The 17,236-nt window shown below is 36.3% G+C and overlaps 1 pseudogene; it reads left to right on the top strand.

Moving 5' to 3' along the window:
* Nucleotides 1–15,557: 15,557 nt before the first annotated feature.
* LOC127905257 (L10-interacting MYB domain-containing protein-like) lies at nt 15,558–16,633 on the top strand (annotated as a pseudogene).
* The last annotated feature ends 603 nt before the right edge of the window (nt 16,634–17,236 follow it).

Here is a 17,236-nt window from a genome sequence, read left to right as displayed (position 1 = left end):
TGGAAGGAATAGCTTCTATAATGGGGTGCCAGCCAATAGCTTGGGTGGTAGGAGTTTTCCATTCTGAGTTCTGAATTAGCACATTCACCTTCGCGTCCTTGGCCATACCTGAATCATTGATGAATCTTTCCCCGTAAGAATCCGCGAGTGGGCTGTGAGGATGCCAATTATCAAACCATAGAGAGGTTGTCATTCCATCTCCTATGATGTACTTCATCTTCGGCCATGCTAAGGATCTGAGCTTTAGAATCTTTCCCCAAGCCCAAGAGCAGTTCTGTGGCGTCTTGATTGTCCAGAAATTCCCACCTCGCAACAGATTGGATCTGATCCAAGTAGACCATATTGAGCCATCTGAGTCATTGCACAGGTTCCAAATGTGTTTCAACAAAGCAATCTTGTTCCATTCTGTTATGCTTTTTATTCCTAGCCCCCCCTCCTTTTTTGGAAGACATACCTGATCCCAAGCCACTTTAGCCCCAGTAGTTCTCATATCTGAACCTGACCAAAGAAAGGATTTCATAATTTGCTCCACATTTTTAATTACTTGCCCAGGTAAGAGAAAGAGAGATGCCCAATAGACCTGTATGGAAAATAAGACTGAATTAATCAGTTGTACCAGCTAGAATCTTAGCGATGCATTTGTACACTGTATTGCAGCAAGATATAGGACGAAAATCTGTCAACCTTGTAGGATTAGCAACTTTAGGAATAAGGGAAATGGATGTAGCATTCATTTCTTTAAGCATTCTACGAGTCTGAAAGAAGGATCTAACAACGTTGATTACATCTTCCCCAACTATGTGCCACATTCTTTTGAAGAAACCTGCGTTAAAGCCATCCGGACCAGGGGCTTTGTTGTTCTTCAAACTAAACATAGCATGCTTAATCTCCTCCCTTGTTACATCTTGTGCGAGTACATGCTGTTGCGTTGAAGACAGTTTCAAGTTAATTGCCGATTCCATCACTTCCTCGTTCAGAACCCTAGGCATCTGATCAACTCTTAACACACGATGGAAGTATGCAATTACTTCTGATTTGACTGCCTCGTGTCCTTCGACAACCTCTCCATCCTCCCTTGTAAGTGATAGAAGCTTATTTCTATTCTGTCTTCCATTTACTGATTTGTGAAAGTAGCTAGTATTCTGATCCCCCAAGCTAAGCCATTGTATCCTTGCCTTCTGTTTGAAAAAACTCTCTTCAGCCCTGACGGTAGAAGCGTATTTATGAACAGCATCCCTTTCTCGCATGCACAAAATTGGATTCTCATGCGCTGAATGCAGAGCCTGTTGAGCCTTATCCATTTTGTTTTTTGCATCTTTCACTCTATCTGAAATATTGGAGAAGTGAGCCATATTGAAAAGTTTCAATTCCTGCTTTAGCTTTCTTAGTTTGCAACACAGCTGATACATTGGACAACCCCTCGAATTCTGATCCCATACCTTCTTCACCGAGGGCATGAACTCGTCATGATCCATCCACATATCGAAGAATCTGAATGGTTTCTTTATGTTCTGATCATTGCCAATAACCTTTACCACCAAGGGCTTGTTTGGGTTTAATTAATTCTTTGTTTTCAGCTAGGATCCAAGGCTTGTTTGGATCAAGTATGGGCTTTTCAATTTAGGGTTTTTAGGTTAGTTTTGTATGTAGGTCAGTTTAGCTCATAAGGGTAGATCCATTAGGGTTAATTTTTCAAGAATTATTTAAACTCATGTAACCTAAATTTCAGCAGCCATTGATGAATATTACTTCTAAATTTTTCAGTTTTAACATGTGAGAGTGCTTCTTGCATTCTTCAATTCTTGAACGAACTGAATCTGACTTATCGAAGGTTAACTGGCTTCATGACATCATTCTACTCATTCCAATAGTATTGGTGTCTTGGGGCAGGTTTCCATTTTGTCACTCTCCTAGGTTTGCATCATTATAAAATAGGATGGCATCAAATTACACAACTACAAACTTACCAATAAATGCACGCAAAACATGATTCATCAATCTCATAAATGTGCTAAGTGCATTTGTAAGCTCAAATGGTATTGACCAACCATTTATACAAACCATCTTTTCAGTTTTATCACATTGTTTCATCAACAGGAATTGAGGTTCACAAATCTAAAATTGAGTTAATTGCCAACTTGTCAACACCAAAATCTGTTAAAGATGTTAGATCATTCTTAGGACATGCTGGTTTTTACAGAAATTTCATCAAAGATTTTAGTGTAATATCAAAGCCATTATGTAACCTCCTAACAAAGGATAATGTTTTTGAATGGACTGAACATTGTGAAGAAGCCTTTGTTAAATTCAAGAACTTGCTTACTTCTGCTCATGTCATTCAACCTCCTAATTGGTCAATACCTTTTGAAATAATGTGTGACGTTAGTGATTATGTCGTGGGTGCCGTCTTGGGACAAAGAAAAGATAAGAAACCTTATGTGATTTATTATGCAAGTAAAACTTTAAATAGTGCTTAAATGAATTACACAACCACTGAAAAGGAATTACTTGCAATAGTATTTGCATGTGAGAAATTCAAATCTTATCTTGTTGGCTCAACTGTCGTTGTTTTTAGTGATCATGCAGCATTGAAATATCTTCTTTCTAAGAAAGATTCTAAGGCTAGATTGATGCGGTGGATTTTATTACTTCAAGAATTCAATATCACAATCAAGGATAAGAAAGGTGACACGATCAAAAGATTGATGTCTTATCCTAAGTGCAGGAGTGTCGAAGTAATAAATAATCCGGTAAGACCGGGGTCGAACCACAGGAAGGTTAACTATATAAGCTAAAAATAAAAAAATAGATAATAACAGAAAAGGAGTTGAAGTACATCATAGGAGATGGAATGACAACCTCTCTATGGTTTGATAATTGGCATCCTCACAGCCCACTCGCGGATTCTTACGGGGAAAGATTCATCTATGATTCAGGTATGGCCAAGAACGCGAAGGTGAATGTGCTAATTCAGAACTCAGAATGGAAAACTCCTACCACCCAAGCTATTGGCTGGCACCCCATTATAGAAGCTATTCCTTCCAATTCTAATCCTAAGATGGGGCAAAAGGATGAGATAGTTTGGTTGGATTCGCCAAATCACAGATTCTCGGTCAAAGTAGCTTGGGAACAACTAAGACGTCATCGTCAGATGGTTGAATGGCATGACATTGTGTGGTTCAAAAATGCTGTTCCAAGACATTCATTTCTTCTATGGATGGCTGTCCAACAGAAACTCACAACTCAAGATAAACTTCATCGGTTTGGTATACATGGTCCCAATAGATGCTCACTCTGTCTCCGCAACAATGAGGATCACAACCACTTGTTCTTTGAATGCTCCTATACTAAAGCGATCTGGTGGGATGTTTGTGACAGATGCGACATTCCAAGAATGAAAAAAGGCTGGGATGAATGGATTCTTAATCTGTTAGTTAGCTGGTTGTATTGGTTTCCCTAACGAATCTAGTGAGGTTTCAGTTTTACGGTCGGTGGCTAGCCTGTAGCCATCTGTTGTTTTATGTTTCTGTTATCATTGTAAATCTGGGGTATGCCCCTTATAATGTTTGTATCTTCTTCTTTTAATACATACGTCAACTTACCAAAAAAAAAAGAAAAGGAGTTGAAGAGAGCTTTGAGATGTGATATTGATATAAGAATTTAAACAAATATAAAACAATTGTCAAGGTTAGAGGATCCACTAATGGTATTTCAAATAAGTATAATATAAACTCTTTTTATTACTCAACTAGAAACCACATACAAAGGAGGTTCCAATCGGATGATTTGTCATTAATAGCTCATTATAAATTATTAACATGATCATATTAATTATCTTATTTAAGTAACACTAAACTTTTAAATATTTTCAGGAATTCATGATGCTAACTTATGTTAACAACAAATCAAGTTCCTTTCATAGCACAAGTGTAGGTTATACCATACGGTTGCCAAGTATTTGTTGTACCAAGAGTTATACAACACAAATATAGATTAATCATTTAACAAGTAAGGTATTAAGAATTAATAAGATAAAAATGATAAGACATGTTAATAGCAAGTTGTTAAGGATATAATCATTGAAGTCCATATTGAGTTTATATTATACTTATCCTAACACCATTAGTGAAACCTTTTCACTTTGACATTATAAACTTAGCTAAACATAATTAAGAAGAGAAACAAGAGGAGAACATGATTATACAAGTATAGTAAAGGAAATGAAAGGCATAAATAAGAGATTAATGAAAGCACAACTTAAGCATTAAAAATTATAAAGAGAAAGAGCAAGAACATGATCTTGATCTGAAAACCAAGATTCCTAAATGCATGGCAAATGCCTCCTTTTATAGGCCAAAATTCATAACTATTGATTTGATGACTAATTGTTGAGTGGGTGGCCACATCTTGACTTGGTGACAATCCTTATCTTCTTGTCTGAACAAAACGTCATTGCTAACATCAGAATTTGAACAGATAGTCTTCATGAAAGTTTTGGAAAATTGTCTCAGTTTTCCAACAAAACAAGAATCGGTGCATTTAGATTTCTAGAACTCGAGATATGGGCTGAACACTGAATAGTGTCTGGCTGTAAGATAGATTCCGACTTCTCCGTTGTTGCTACCATTTGAACTCAAAATGGCACTTTTAAATCTTGGACTCTTCATGAAAGTTTTAGGCCCATGTCTCAGCTTTCCATACATATAAACCAGACCTAAATCCAAGTTCTACAGCTACAGTTATGATCCAATAATCGAATGGTGTTCCAGTTTGGGCTGAACCAGCATCTCTTTCCTAAGCTTAACCCTCTCTTTGTCTTCTCAATTGCAGTAGTTCAACTCATCAATCAATCCTTTGATTTATGTGATAGGCCTGCATTTAAGATGAACATTTACCATAAATTTAAGGTATCTTATATTATTAGACATGTTAAGATGCAAGCCTCGTGATCACGTGGTCACGCAATCGACAATCAAGATTGAGATCTGATCCCGGAAAGCCAAAATAGGTCTGATAGGAGTGTGACACAATGGAAACCTGCCCCAAGGCACCAAACACTATTGGATTGAGTAGAATTACACCACGAAGCCAGTTAATCTTCGATAAGTCAAATTCAGTTCGTTCAAGAACTGAAGAATGCAAGAATCACTCTCACACGTTAAAACTGAAAAATTCAAAAGTAATTATCATTAAAGCTACCGAAATTTTGGCTCACATGAGTTTAAATAGTTCTTGAAAAATTAACCCTAATGGACCCCTTATGTGGACTTATACGAGGTCCACTCAAAATTGACCCAAAAGCCTAAACTGAAAAGCCCATAACTTAATCCAAACAAGTCTTGGATCCTAACTAAAAACAAAGTATTAATTAAGCCCAAACATGAAAGAAAATAATCAAAATAACTAACTTGTCATTAAATACCACCAGCCCTTCTTTCCTTGTGTAGTTAGGATTAATAAAGAATTCTTATAAGAAAAAGATTCTGAAACATTAATGAATCTTTACCACACTTGGATATTATATTGTAGCTCATTAAAGATCTCTGTGGAACTAGGAAATTCCCAAAGGAAGTAAGAAAAGGAAAGGATCTTTGTGGAACAAACTCCCATATTCTTGTAAGAAAAGGATCCTTGCCAAATAGGAAGTCTACAAGTCAAAAGGAAGTAAATAACAGAATTCGTATAGCCTGTTCGAACCTATATTGCAAGTCCTTTCCGAACGTGGATTCTCCTGAAAATGTACCCCAACATAGACAAACATCTCTGGAATCGTCTGGTAAAGTTTCATCTTGATCCAACGGTTGGATTTGAAGTTATGCTCAATAGCATAAAATTAAACGGTAGAAAATTTTACGCCAAAATCCGAATCTGACCTTGCTTGGTTCATATCACAAGGCTGAACCGTATCATGTTATTATAAAATATGCTCTAGTTAAGGAGTTATTGATACTTCAAGTGCAAAATGATGATATAAAACCTTGATAAAAATACACTTTTAAGTACTAATCACACCTCCCAACCAGCTTATTACTAGTCCCTAGTAATCAAAGCGTTAAAATAGAAAAACAATTTGCAAGTTCCACAAAGTAAGGCATTCATCATTCAACTTCTATTAATCTATCCAGATAAACAAACTCTCATTAAATTTATATATCTGCTCAATACCTCTTAAACAAAATATTAATAAACCTTCTTTTTATGTGCTCAATGTATGAAAACATAGATGACGAGGCTTTTATTGGAAGAAAACAATATTCTGTTATAATGTTTTTTTAAGGTTAACCTTCTTTGGGTTGGGATTATTATCTTTTTTTTAATATATATATATATATATATATATATATATATATATATATATATATATAACTTAAAACACAATGCATCTTTAACCCATGTAACGAGCTTTCAGCTAATGACTCCCGGACCAGTTGGTCTTAGGGCATTAGGTGTTGAGGTGTCCTTACGAGCTTTGTAACTCGGGTTGCAGATACTGATACGTAGATGGTGCAATGTTTGATTCCCTTAACCTTTTCTCCTTAACCCATGTAACGAGCACTGGGCAATAGATCCCAAGTCAGTTGACTTGAGGGTATTAGGTGTTAAAACTCCCCTTCGGGCTTAATTGTTTAGGTTAGGGAGACTACGAAACCAAACTTATCTACATTTTTATTATCATCAAATTTTATTTATTTATTTTTTGCAAAATATATACTATCCCTTTCCCTTAGTTGTTACCTTTAACAAAAGAACATAAATAATGTACTAATCCAATGTGCAACCCACAATCATATGTTAAAGTGTGTGTGTGAAAATGAAGGTTTAAGAATACTTGTTAAATGAGTATATGAGCAGAATCAAGTGATAACAGTGCGAGAGTTTGTAAACCTGAATATTTCAAGAACTATTCCGATAGACCTTGATAAGAATATTTATTAAGATGCGTCTCAAGAGTCAATAAAATTCCTCCTTACTCTGCTATCCTAATAACAGTTTTGTCAAATGGTTTTAATAATAGCAAAAAAACAATTAGTAAGATATTTTTTTTTTAATGTCAACTACTACCCTTTCCCCCCAACCAAAACGAGACAATATCCTCAATGTTCTAAGGTCGAAAGATAGAGTATAGAAGACATCACCTGAAACAGTGAACACTGACAAACCTGAAACACACTTAAACAAATATAAGAAATAACAAAACAAAATAATATGCTATTAATAAAATCAAATTTGACATATGATGTGATCTCACCCTCAATGAAGTTTCAATTGATTCCGAGGTGGTTTGCTTATTGTTAACCAAGAGTTGTGTTTCTGCGACAAAAATTGAATGATCCTTCAAATTTCAACTAATCCCTCTCTCTCTCTCTCTCTTTTTCTTTTTAATATACTGATATGATTAGAGACAATATTAAGATGAAATATAACCTTTTTTTTCTTAGATGACGCAGACACGAAGAACAAGAAGATGGACGCAAACACTGAAAAACTTAAAGGAACACTAAAAAACAAAAATAACAGAAGGATATGACCTTGTTTCGGAGCCTAGCTCTGATACCAACTGATGCAAACCGTGTGGTCACGCAACCCACAATCAAGATTAAGATCTGATCCCGGAAAGCCAAAATAGGTCTGATAAGAGTGTGACACAATGGAAACCTGCCCCAAGGCACCAATACTATTGGATTGAGTAGAATGATGCCACGAAGCCAGTTAATCTTTGATAAGTCAGATTCAGTTCGTTCAAGAACTGAAGAATGCAAGAATCACTCTCACACGTTAAAACTGAAAAATTCAGAAGTAATTATCATCCAAGCTGCCGAAATTTTGGCTTACATGAGTTTAAATAGTTCTTGAAAAATTAACCCTAATGGACCCCTTATATGGACTTATATGAGGTCCACTCAAAACTCACCCAAAACCCTAAACTGAAAAGCCCATAACTTAATCCAAACAAGCCTTGGATCCTAATTGAAAACATAGAATTAATTAAGCCCAAACAAGTCTTGGGTTGTAGCTAACAAAATAAAATAAGGACCCTAATATTAAATTCATGTTCTGCCATGAGAAGAAGAGAAGAAAGTAAAATATTACTGAACTGATTCAAGGCTTATTTATAGCCTTCCATGCAGCCCCTTAATCCTAGAAACAAAAGGAAAAGGTAGCCACCCATGTTGTTTCCAAGTTGTAGTAGGATTCTTTTGATTCCTTCGCTATCCTCACCTCATGGCCCAAAAGGCATCAATTCGTAATCCAATTTGAAATAACTTATAGAACCATGTTTAGAACTCCTTACCTGGTAAGAATCATGGTCTCGATCCTCAACCAGTCAAAAATTTTCGACTCCCCCATTTCTAATGACAGTCAGCCCTCCCTTCTCTATCTACCTTTAAAATTTTTTGTTAATCCCTTGTCCACATGTGTTTAATCTACCGATAAATCCTTAATCTTGGATGGGTTCTTGGGATGTCTGGTGTTTCTCTCTTGAATTGGCAAGAACAAAATAAAAAACTCCCTCCCTCTCTCTTAATAGCTGCTGCTGGTTTTGATGAGCAAGGAAAAAGGGTATTTATACCCCATAATTTCTCTTATTTGCACTTAGGCCTCATTTTCTTTAAGTGTATTATTTTTATCCCCACATCTTTTCTTCTTATAATTAAGCTATACCTCTTTTTATTTTTTTATAATTCAACCCCTCAACTTTTTAGTTTAGTTCATTTTCTTTAATTTAATCTAACCCTCAATATTTCTCGATTAAATTTATAATATCTCAAAATATTTCGTTTGAAAATTTATATCTGGAAATTTCTGAATTCCTGTTTTATTTAAATGTACATGAATTTCTTCATTTTTATTTTTTATTTATTTAGTTTGCAATTTATTTCCCGAGGTTTACATGGCAACTCTTCCTCAACATGCAAGGAAGGCTTATTCAGCTATACCACTTTATAAACTAGGAAAATCAGACTTATTATCTTTTAATTTTTCTTTGTTACTTACGATAACAACTATGAACCTTTATTTTAATTTTAAGGGTTTGAGTCTAATTTTAAGTGGGCCTTATACAAGTCTACAACTTGGGTCTATTAGGTTTTAGAAGCTTAAGTATCAGTATCTATAGCTTTCTTATCAGACATGTATAAGGTTGAGACCATAGGAACAACCCAACACCAATAATAATCACACCACAGACCCATTGGAGGTGCTAAGTGGGCCAATTACAAGAGATAGGCAAAGAAACTTAAAAAGGCATTAATTAGACTTGTTCAGAACATATAGATCAAGAAGGACCTAGATATCGTTTGCTTGAGATTTTAATTCGAGGTTCAATTATGCCGTAAATTGATCATACAAGGGGTTTGGGTACGTAGACATAAAAGAACAACCTATAAACTGGGTTTTGTTGTTTGTTTGGTATCAGAATAATAAATATTGAAATTGAGGTAATTTCAAGATTGTTTGGTTTGGGTTTCAATTCTGTTACGTAAAAATTGCTTAACATGATAGATTTGCGCAAGTTCCAAAATGTGATCCTTACTATTTGTTTAGGAGTCAAAATCTTTTTAATTATATTATAATTGGGTTATTTAGGAGTCCAGTAATCATAGTTTTGTTTTGCTTTGTTTTCAGTATATTTATTGATTCTTGAGTCTAAGAATTATAATTGGATTGCACTAAGAATTATAATTGACTTTGATTTGTTGATTTTAGTTCCTAAAGAACCAAAACAAAGCAAGTTGTGAGGTAAATGGCATAGTGAGCATATTTGATGCGAACCTCTTGAACACGCGGTTAAGCAACCCACACGCAAAGACACCAATTCCCGGAAAGTCAAGTAAATCAGGTTTGATAGGAGATTAAGCATGCTATGTTTAGTTTGAAGAACAACAAAGCCCCTGGTCCGGATGGCTTTAACGCAGGTTTCTTCAAAAGAATATGGCACATAGTTGGGGAAGATGTAATCAACGTTGTTAGATCCTTCTTTCAGACTCGTAGAATGCTTAAAGAAATGAATGCTACATCCATTTCCCTTATTCCTAAAGTTGTTAATCCTACAAGGTTGACAGATTTTCGTCTTATATCTTGCTGCAATACAGTGTACAAATGCATCGCTAAGATTCTAGCTGGGAGAATCAAAGTTGTTTTGCCATCCTTAGTTGGTCCATATCAGACTGCTTTTATCTCAGGACGGAGAATCATTGATAACATTCTTTTGTCTCAGGAACTAATGAAAGGCTATCATAAATCTACGGGACCTGCTCGTTGTGCTATGAAAGTTGATCTGATGAAGGCTTATGACTCGGTGCGGTGGGATTTCATTGACGCTATGTTAATAAAAATGGGATTCCCTAGAACAGTCATTAATAAAAAGGCTATCATGGTTTGTGTTACATCATGTCAATTCTCTATAAACTTATGATGTGCTGGACACCAAGCATGTGGGGTGAGGAATCAGGTAGTTAGGAGGACTAATATCATGATACTCTTCTAAGACCATACTTATATCTCCATAGGTGATTCCACTGAAGAGTTTCCTAAAACTTCCTCTACCATTAAAGTAGACATATCAGACTCTTCCCTAACATTATTCTCAAGCTCACGTGGACTCATTGTGTTAAGTCCCTCTTCTTGCACATCCTCGTCATCTAGGTCACTAAAATCCTCAAGATTAGGCTCATACACTTCAATACTACAATATTCCTCTTTACCTATATCCTTATATTTTTGGATGACTAAAGGTTTAGAGGTACAATCTAAATAGATATGACCAAAACCTAGACAATTAGTACACTTAACCATTGAACTCACCATAGACACTTCATTAACAACTCATTTGCCTGTATATTTCTTATAAAGTTGGGAGTTACTAGGATTAGGTCTGTGGGGTGGAGCACCTAACAAAGAATCACTACTTCTGAATTGGGACCTAATAGGGATACTATAAGAGTCCTGACGATTCTTCCACTGATTCTTTGTGACCAACTTGTAGTCTTTAACTAAGGTATAAGCTTGGTCAAGGGTAGATACACCTTGAAATACAACTTCTCTTCTAAAATCATCTTTCAAGCCTCTATAAAATCTATGCAAAGTCATGGCTTCATTCTCTCTTATGGCACATCTCATCATGTAATCGTTAAACTGTGTTATATACTCATTGATAGACTTATTCCCTTGTCTTAGATTGTTCCATTGGTCTAAGAGTTTGTTCCTATTAGACTGGGGTAGGTACTTCTCCTGAAGGTTTTGTTTCATTTTGATCCAATCAGTTATAAGAGGTTTATCTCTCATCTCTAAACAATCTTCAACTTCTCTCCAATAAGTTTTGGCTTTACCAATAAGCTTCATCTCAGCAAATCTAACTTTCCTATTATCAGACAGGTTTTGCCACTCAAAGAATCGATCCATATCACGAATCCACATATCAAATATCCAAGGGTCATGACGACCGTCAAAAGTTGGGGCTTCTATTTTGTTAGGACTCAAGACTCGCTCATCAAAGTCATCATGTTTAGAGTAACCTAAATGATAGTCATACTGGTGGCACTCAGAGTGAACTTGTCCATAATGATTATTCTTGTGATATTTATTGGTCTTTGAGTGCCTTATTCGAAAACTCTCTTAGGGCTCAATTCTTTTAAACATGTTGATCACCTAAGTTTGCAGTTCCCTTTCAATTGTCATAAGAGGATCACTAAAGGTTGAGTCTACATTAAATGTAAACTTAAACTTGAACACTAGATGATCATGACACAAATGCATGCAACACTAACTTATAAATGGAATTGAGATCACAAATGGTTCTTGTACGTAAAATCACAATACAAAAATAAAGCTAATTTTTTTTTATCTTTTTTTTTAAATGTGGAGATTAATCAAGAACAAATTTACACTAACAAAATTGTAAGCAAGTAATGCTAGATTCTTAAGTGTAAATGATTAATCAAACATGATGTCACAAGCAAGAACTCATAATTATCAAATAGAATAAGATACTAGCTATCACTGATGAAAGAGGTTGATGAACAAAAATTAACAATTAAAAATGCTAGGTGAGATTTTTTTTTATTATGATTTGTTTTTCTTTTGGGCACAAAAGTAATATTAATGATAACTTTAAATGAAAATTGCAAAACCAGAGAAGGTAAAATTCAATAAATCAAAAGCTAGACTGATTCACTAACTATATTTGATGGAAGGAGCTGAAACTTGCTGCCGCTGACGTGGAAGAATGGATGATGTGGTGGAGTCTGCTGACGTGGTAGTAAAAGATTGTGTGGCAGATGACATGGCAGGATAAGTTGATGTGGCTAATGACGCAGATGCTGCTTTAGCGTGTTGACGTGGTAGGGTTAATTATTTTGCCAACTTCTGTTTCCTTCTTCCTTACCTCCTGTGATCTATTGCCGCTGCTGACGACGATGGCGCAAGAAATGGGGCTTTGTGATTTTGCTTGAGCCTAGCGGTGCGAGGGAAGAGGTGTGTCTGTTGTGTCGCTGCTGGACGGGGGCCTGTTGATGCGTTGATCCGTTGTCGCTGCTGAAGGCGAGGGCACTGTGGATGGTTGCGTTGCAGCTGGTGCTGTTGCCGGAGGGTGTGAGTCAGTGGTGGTTGCGACAGATGGTTTGTAACGCTGATTTGGGTTGCTGAAGACAAAGACCTGCTGTGGCTGCGGCGCTACGGGTTGTTGAAGGCAGTAAATCGACGTGTACATATGTCTAGGTTGTGATCATTGGCTGTGATAGGCGTTGATGTAGAATTGCCAATCGCTCTGTGGGAGTGATGTGCAAGTCTTCTCGGTGGTGGGTTTGCTGCTGTGATTGGCTGAGGAGCCACTGATGGCGGCGGCGCCGCCGTTGAAAATCGTTGTCGTTGATGATGAACAATGTTGATGAACAATGTTTTTTTTTAGATCAAACCAGATCTAAGTTTAGCATAAACATGTGAATCGTGTAATTGTAGTAAGAACAATTAAAACCCTGGCTCTAATACCAAATTTGATGCTTGACAATAAATAATAAGAATTAAAGCAAGAAAATGAAGAAGCTTTTAGAGAAGAAGCTGGGAAGTGAAAGCAAAAAAAGAGAAGAATAGGGATTGGAGATATGCAAAGTCTACAAATTTTTCATTAATCATCAAAAACTGTCTAACATTTAGAAAAGTAGGATATAAATACTAAAACCCTAACTAGAATAAGCGTTTGGGCTTATGGCCCACTAAATAAAATAACCAACAATAATTAAATCAAACTCAACAAATAAAACCAAATTAATAAACCTTAACTAAAAGTTCATATAAATTAAACCCAAAAACATAAGCTAAAGTCCAATTTCTCAATGGTTTGGGCTATCCTTCATCATCTATGATCATACGCGTGCGTAAATAATGTTTCCGGTTAGGTGTAGGCATGAGATGTTTTTTGGCAGCAAAGAATGTATTTTGGGTTTGGTTTAGTCCCTATTAATGAATATGGGTTTAGGCCACATAGGTTCAAAGTTGGCTTGGGTTAATTTAAGAGATGTAAGGATCAGATCAGATTTGTTTGGGATTGATTTCCTAATTCTACAAGGACTTAAATCTGCAAAATATTCTCCTAAAATTTAAGAAAATTTCATTCATTATTTTACCTATTATGATGCGAACCTCGTAATCCCGTGGTCACGCGACCCACACGCAAAGACACCAATTCCTGGAAAGCCAAGTAAATCAGGTTTGATAGGAGTGTGACATAAAAATAACTTGTACCAAGGCACCGGCACTATTGGAAATGAAAACCCCTACCCAACGAATATTGATTCGTGAACGAGAAGTATAAGGATGACACCACGAAGACAATTGTTATTCGATAAGTCATTTTTTCAGTTCTTTAGAGAATCGTGAAATGGAGATTATCTCACCAACACACACACACAAAGTGCGGCAGACAATAAGTTTTATTAATCTGAATTGTCTAACTTATATGTTTAGTTATGCCTTTATTTATACTAACTCTATACTTAAATAAACCCTAATGGATCCCCCTTTAGGTGGACTTATATGAGGCCCACTTACAATTGACCAAAATAAGTAATAATAACCCAAAGACTAAGAAGAAAATAATAAAAATAACAAAAATCCAAAAATTACTATCCTAAATATGCTAGAATCAGATTTTTCACCATTAAAAAGTTCCAAATAGACTAGGAAATCTAATATGAAGGTAGAATTAGAACATGTTTGGTTACGTGGGAGCGTCCACGTTTCCTACGGTTCTATTAAAACAAGCTGTTTGGTTAACAGCTACCCACGTTTTCAAACTTCATGGGGCCCACACAAATTGCGTTCCAAACGCAGGATAAACAAAAGCAACTATCTGTTGCTTTTTGTCGTGGCTGTTGTTCAGAAAACGCTGCAACCTTTACCAAAAAATTAATAGCCCTATCTGTCCTCAACATCACGGTCGTCTCCCCTCCTCCACATTCGCATCCTAATAGCCCTATTTGTCCTCAACATCACGGTCGTCTCCCCTCCTCCACATTCGCATCCCAGGGCTCTCCTCCTCCACAACTGCCCTCTTCTCAAAAAATCAGTACTCCTCATCGCGCTTTCAGTACACACACTCTTCGTCCATTCTCTCACACACTCTAGAGAGTGTCACCAGTGTTTGTAGCCAAGTGTAGATCAAGCCCATCTGCCACCGATCTGCTGCCATGATGAACTCCTTTCACGGTTGAAGAAGACACGCACTGAACCAGGTAATTTTATTCGCACTTGACCTAAAAAAATGTATAGATCTTGCCTTATCAGTTAAAACAAACTGTTTTCTCTAACCAAAATTGTCTCTTGCTGTGTGTTTTCTTTGCCGGAACCAAAGAGAGCTTCGAAATCAGCCTCCTGGAAAGCTCAAGCACAAGCATCTTACCAATCTCTGTCTCGGTTGCACAAGAAAATTCAAGGTCAGTTGGTCTGTTTCGGTTGCACAGTTACTTTATATCTCTGATTCTCTTTTTACATGTGATTTTGGCTGTGCGTGGTGTGAAACCATCAAAATGTTAACATTTCTTTACGCTGTTATGCATAGCTAGTCACAAATATATGTGCTTTCGTGTTAAAGACTTTGGTTTTGATGTGGATTTTTTATTTAAATGGGAGCTAGCTAGTCATTACCTTCATTGTCTCTGCTAAATTTGGTTTAGCATTAGTAGAATGATTCTTTGTTTTTTTTAAAAAAAATTATTAAATTTAATCAAGAAAAGGTTATTCATTGCTTCAAAGGAAGGTTTGAAGAGAGTGGAGTAATACTTTATGTTAGCTAGAATTGCTGCAAAAAAAAATTTTCATCAACTGGGACAGGATAAAAATTATAGGATTTTGTCAAACATAAAGGATGTGATTGCGGAGTGCTGAATGTGAAAAGGGGATGGTCTTTTTTTCTTAGGAAAGAAGAGAGCATAGGATTTTTCAATATGTGGATATTGGTGTTGTGGAAATTAAGAGTTTCTTTTGCACCGGTTTATTAGTTTAGAGTGGCAATTGAAATTAATCTGTTAATTGTATATTAGACAAAACATTTTAGCCGAGAACATGGACGATTCTCAATCACAAGATAAGGCTTGTTGGACTAGAGAGATGTTGCACGCTTTTTGTGACATATGTATTAAAGCAATTGAGCAAGGTATGCGACCCAACACACATTTCGACAAAGCTGGGTGGAAATATGTTATGAATTGCTTTAAGGATAAAACTGGCCATGCATTAACGAAAGCACAATTAAAGAATAAGTGGGACGTAATTAAAAAAGATTGGAGAATATGGAAAAAGTTGATTTCCGAAACAGGAGTAGGATGGAGTGCTGAACTGGGAACAATTGCGGCTCCTGATGAATGGTGGAAAGCTAAAAACCAGGTCTGTTTTTTTCAGTATGTTTAGAGCTGTAATAAATTGTTTGATTGCGTGCTTTTACATCATTTTTTATGCATTTGTTTCTTCATTGTCCCTTTGTTATAGGAGATACGCGGAGCAAGAAAGTTTAGGCATGTTGGCATCGATCCAACATTGTGTAGTAAATATGATATCATGTTTACAAACACTGTTGCTACCGGTCAGTATGCTTGGGCTCCATCACAGGGTCTGAATTCTGATGAAGATGGTGTCGGTGAAAGGCAAACTAACGTAGGAAATGAGGACCCTGAGCTGCAGGAAGGTAGTGGAGATTCTGAGGAGGATAGTCTACCAAATTTTGTTGCCAATGTCAATAATATGGTGGCTGGTGTCAATTTTTCCAACAGCACAAGCAATCCCACTGGTAGTAGTGGGAAGAGAAAAGGTGTGCAACAAAGTTCCCAACAAAATTTGAAAAAAAAAAGGGGTGCCGGAAGGGGATCGCATTTGTTTGCGCGATTAGATAAGTTAGTTGATAGTGTGTCTACCAAGAGTGAATGCACGTCAAATGTTTTTGATAAAAAAGGATGTAGCATAGAAGAGTAAGGAGTTTCACTCCATTGAGGAAGTGGTGTTCGGCAGTGAGCTGTATTGTTTTGCAACTGAGTTTTTCATGGTTAGAAGTAGGAGGGAAATGTGGGCAGCAATTGGTGATATGGACCGAAAATTTCAGTGGCTGAAATTAATGTTCGATCGAAGGGCAACCTACAGACCTTGAAGTAAGTTTACATTTGCTTTAGGGAAAAATAACAGTTATGTATGTTATTTTATGTTATATGTCGCAACAATTAAATTTTGTTGTGTGTCATATGTTTTGGTAATTATTGCATGCATTTCATATTTCAAGTGTTTTTGAATGTTTAGCACACTTCTAATGTTTGATTTGTATTCCAATGAGCTGTTAACATGTTGTATGGTTATGTGTTTTCTCACAGTTAAAAGTCCACAAAAAGGTTAGGTGCATGAGGTGTTGCTGCGGCTGTAGAATTGCCAAATGGTTGATGCAAATGGTTATGCCTTTGCTGTTTTTTCCCAGGTTTCTTAACTTGTAACGTATCATATGTTGAGCAATTCCTTTGTATTTGTAGTTGTCGGCTCATTGGTTATGTTTGAGATGTTTTTAACAGCTATTGTTGTACCTTTTACAAGCTGTAATTGTAGGTTTCATGTTGACTTCTATAGCCTAGTTTGAATGGCTGGAACACTTTGTGTTCAGTTTGCTTTTTCAGCCTTGAATTTCATATTGTAACTGGAGGGATTTCATGGTTTTTTATGAGTTGAATGGCAGTTGATTGGTGGAATGTTAGTTCACTTGAATTGC

The sequence above is a fragment of the Populus trichocarpa genome, chromosome 4 (genome assembly GCF_000002775.5).
Source record: "Populus trichocarpa isolate Nisqually-1 chromosome 4, P.trichocarpa_v4.1, whole genome shotgun sequence".
Taxonomy (NCBI): Eukaryota; Viridiplantae; Streptophyta; class Magnoliopsida; order Malpighiales; family Salicaceae; genus Populus; species Populus trichocarpa.
This window is presented reverse-complemented; position numbering and strand designations above follow the sequence as displayed.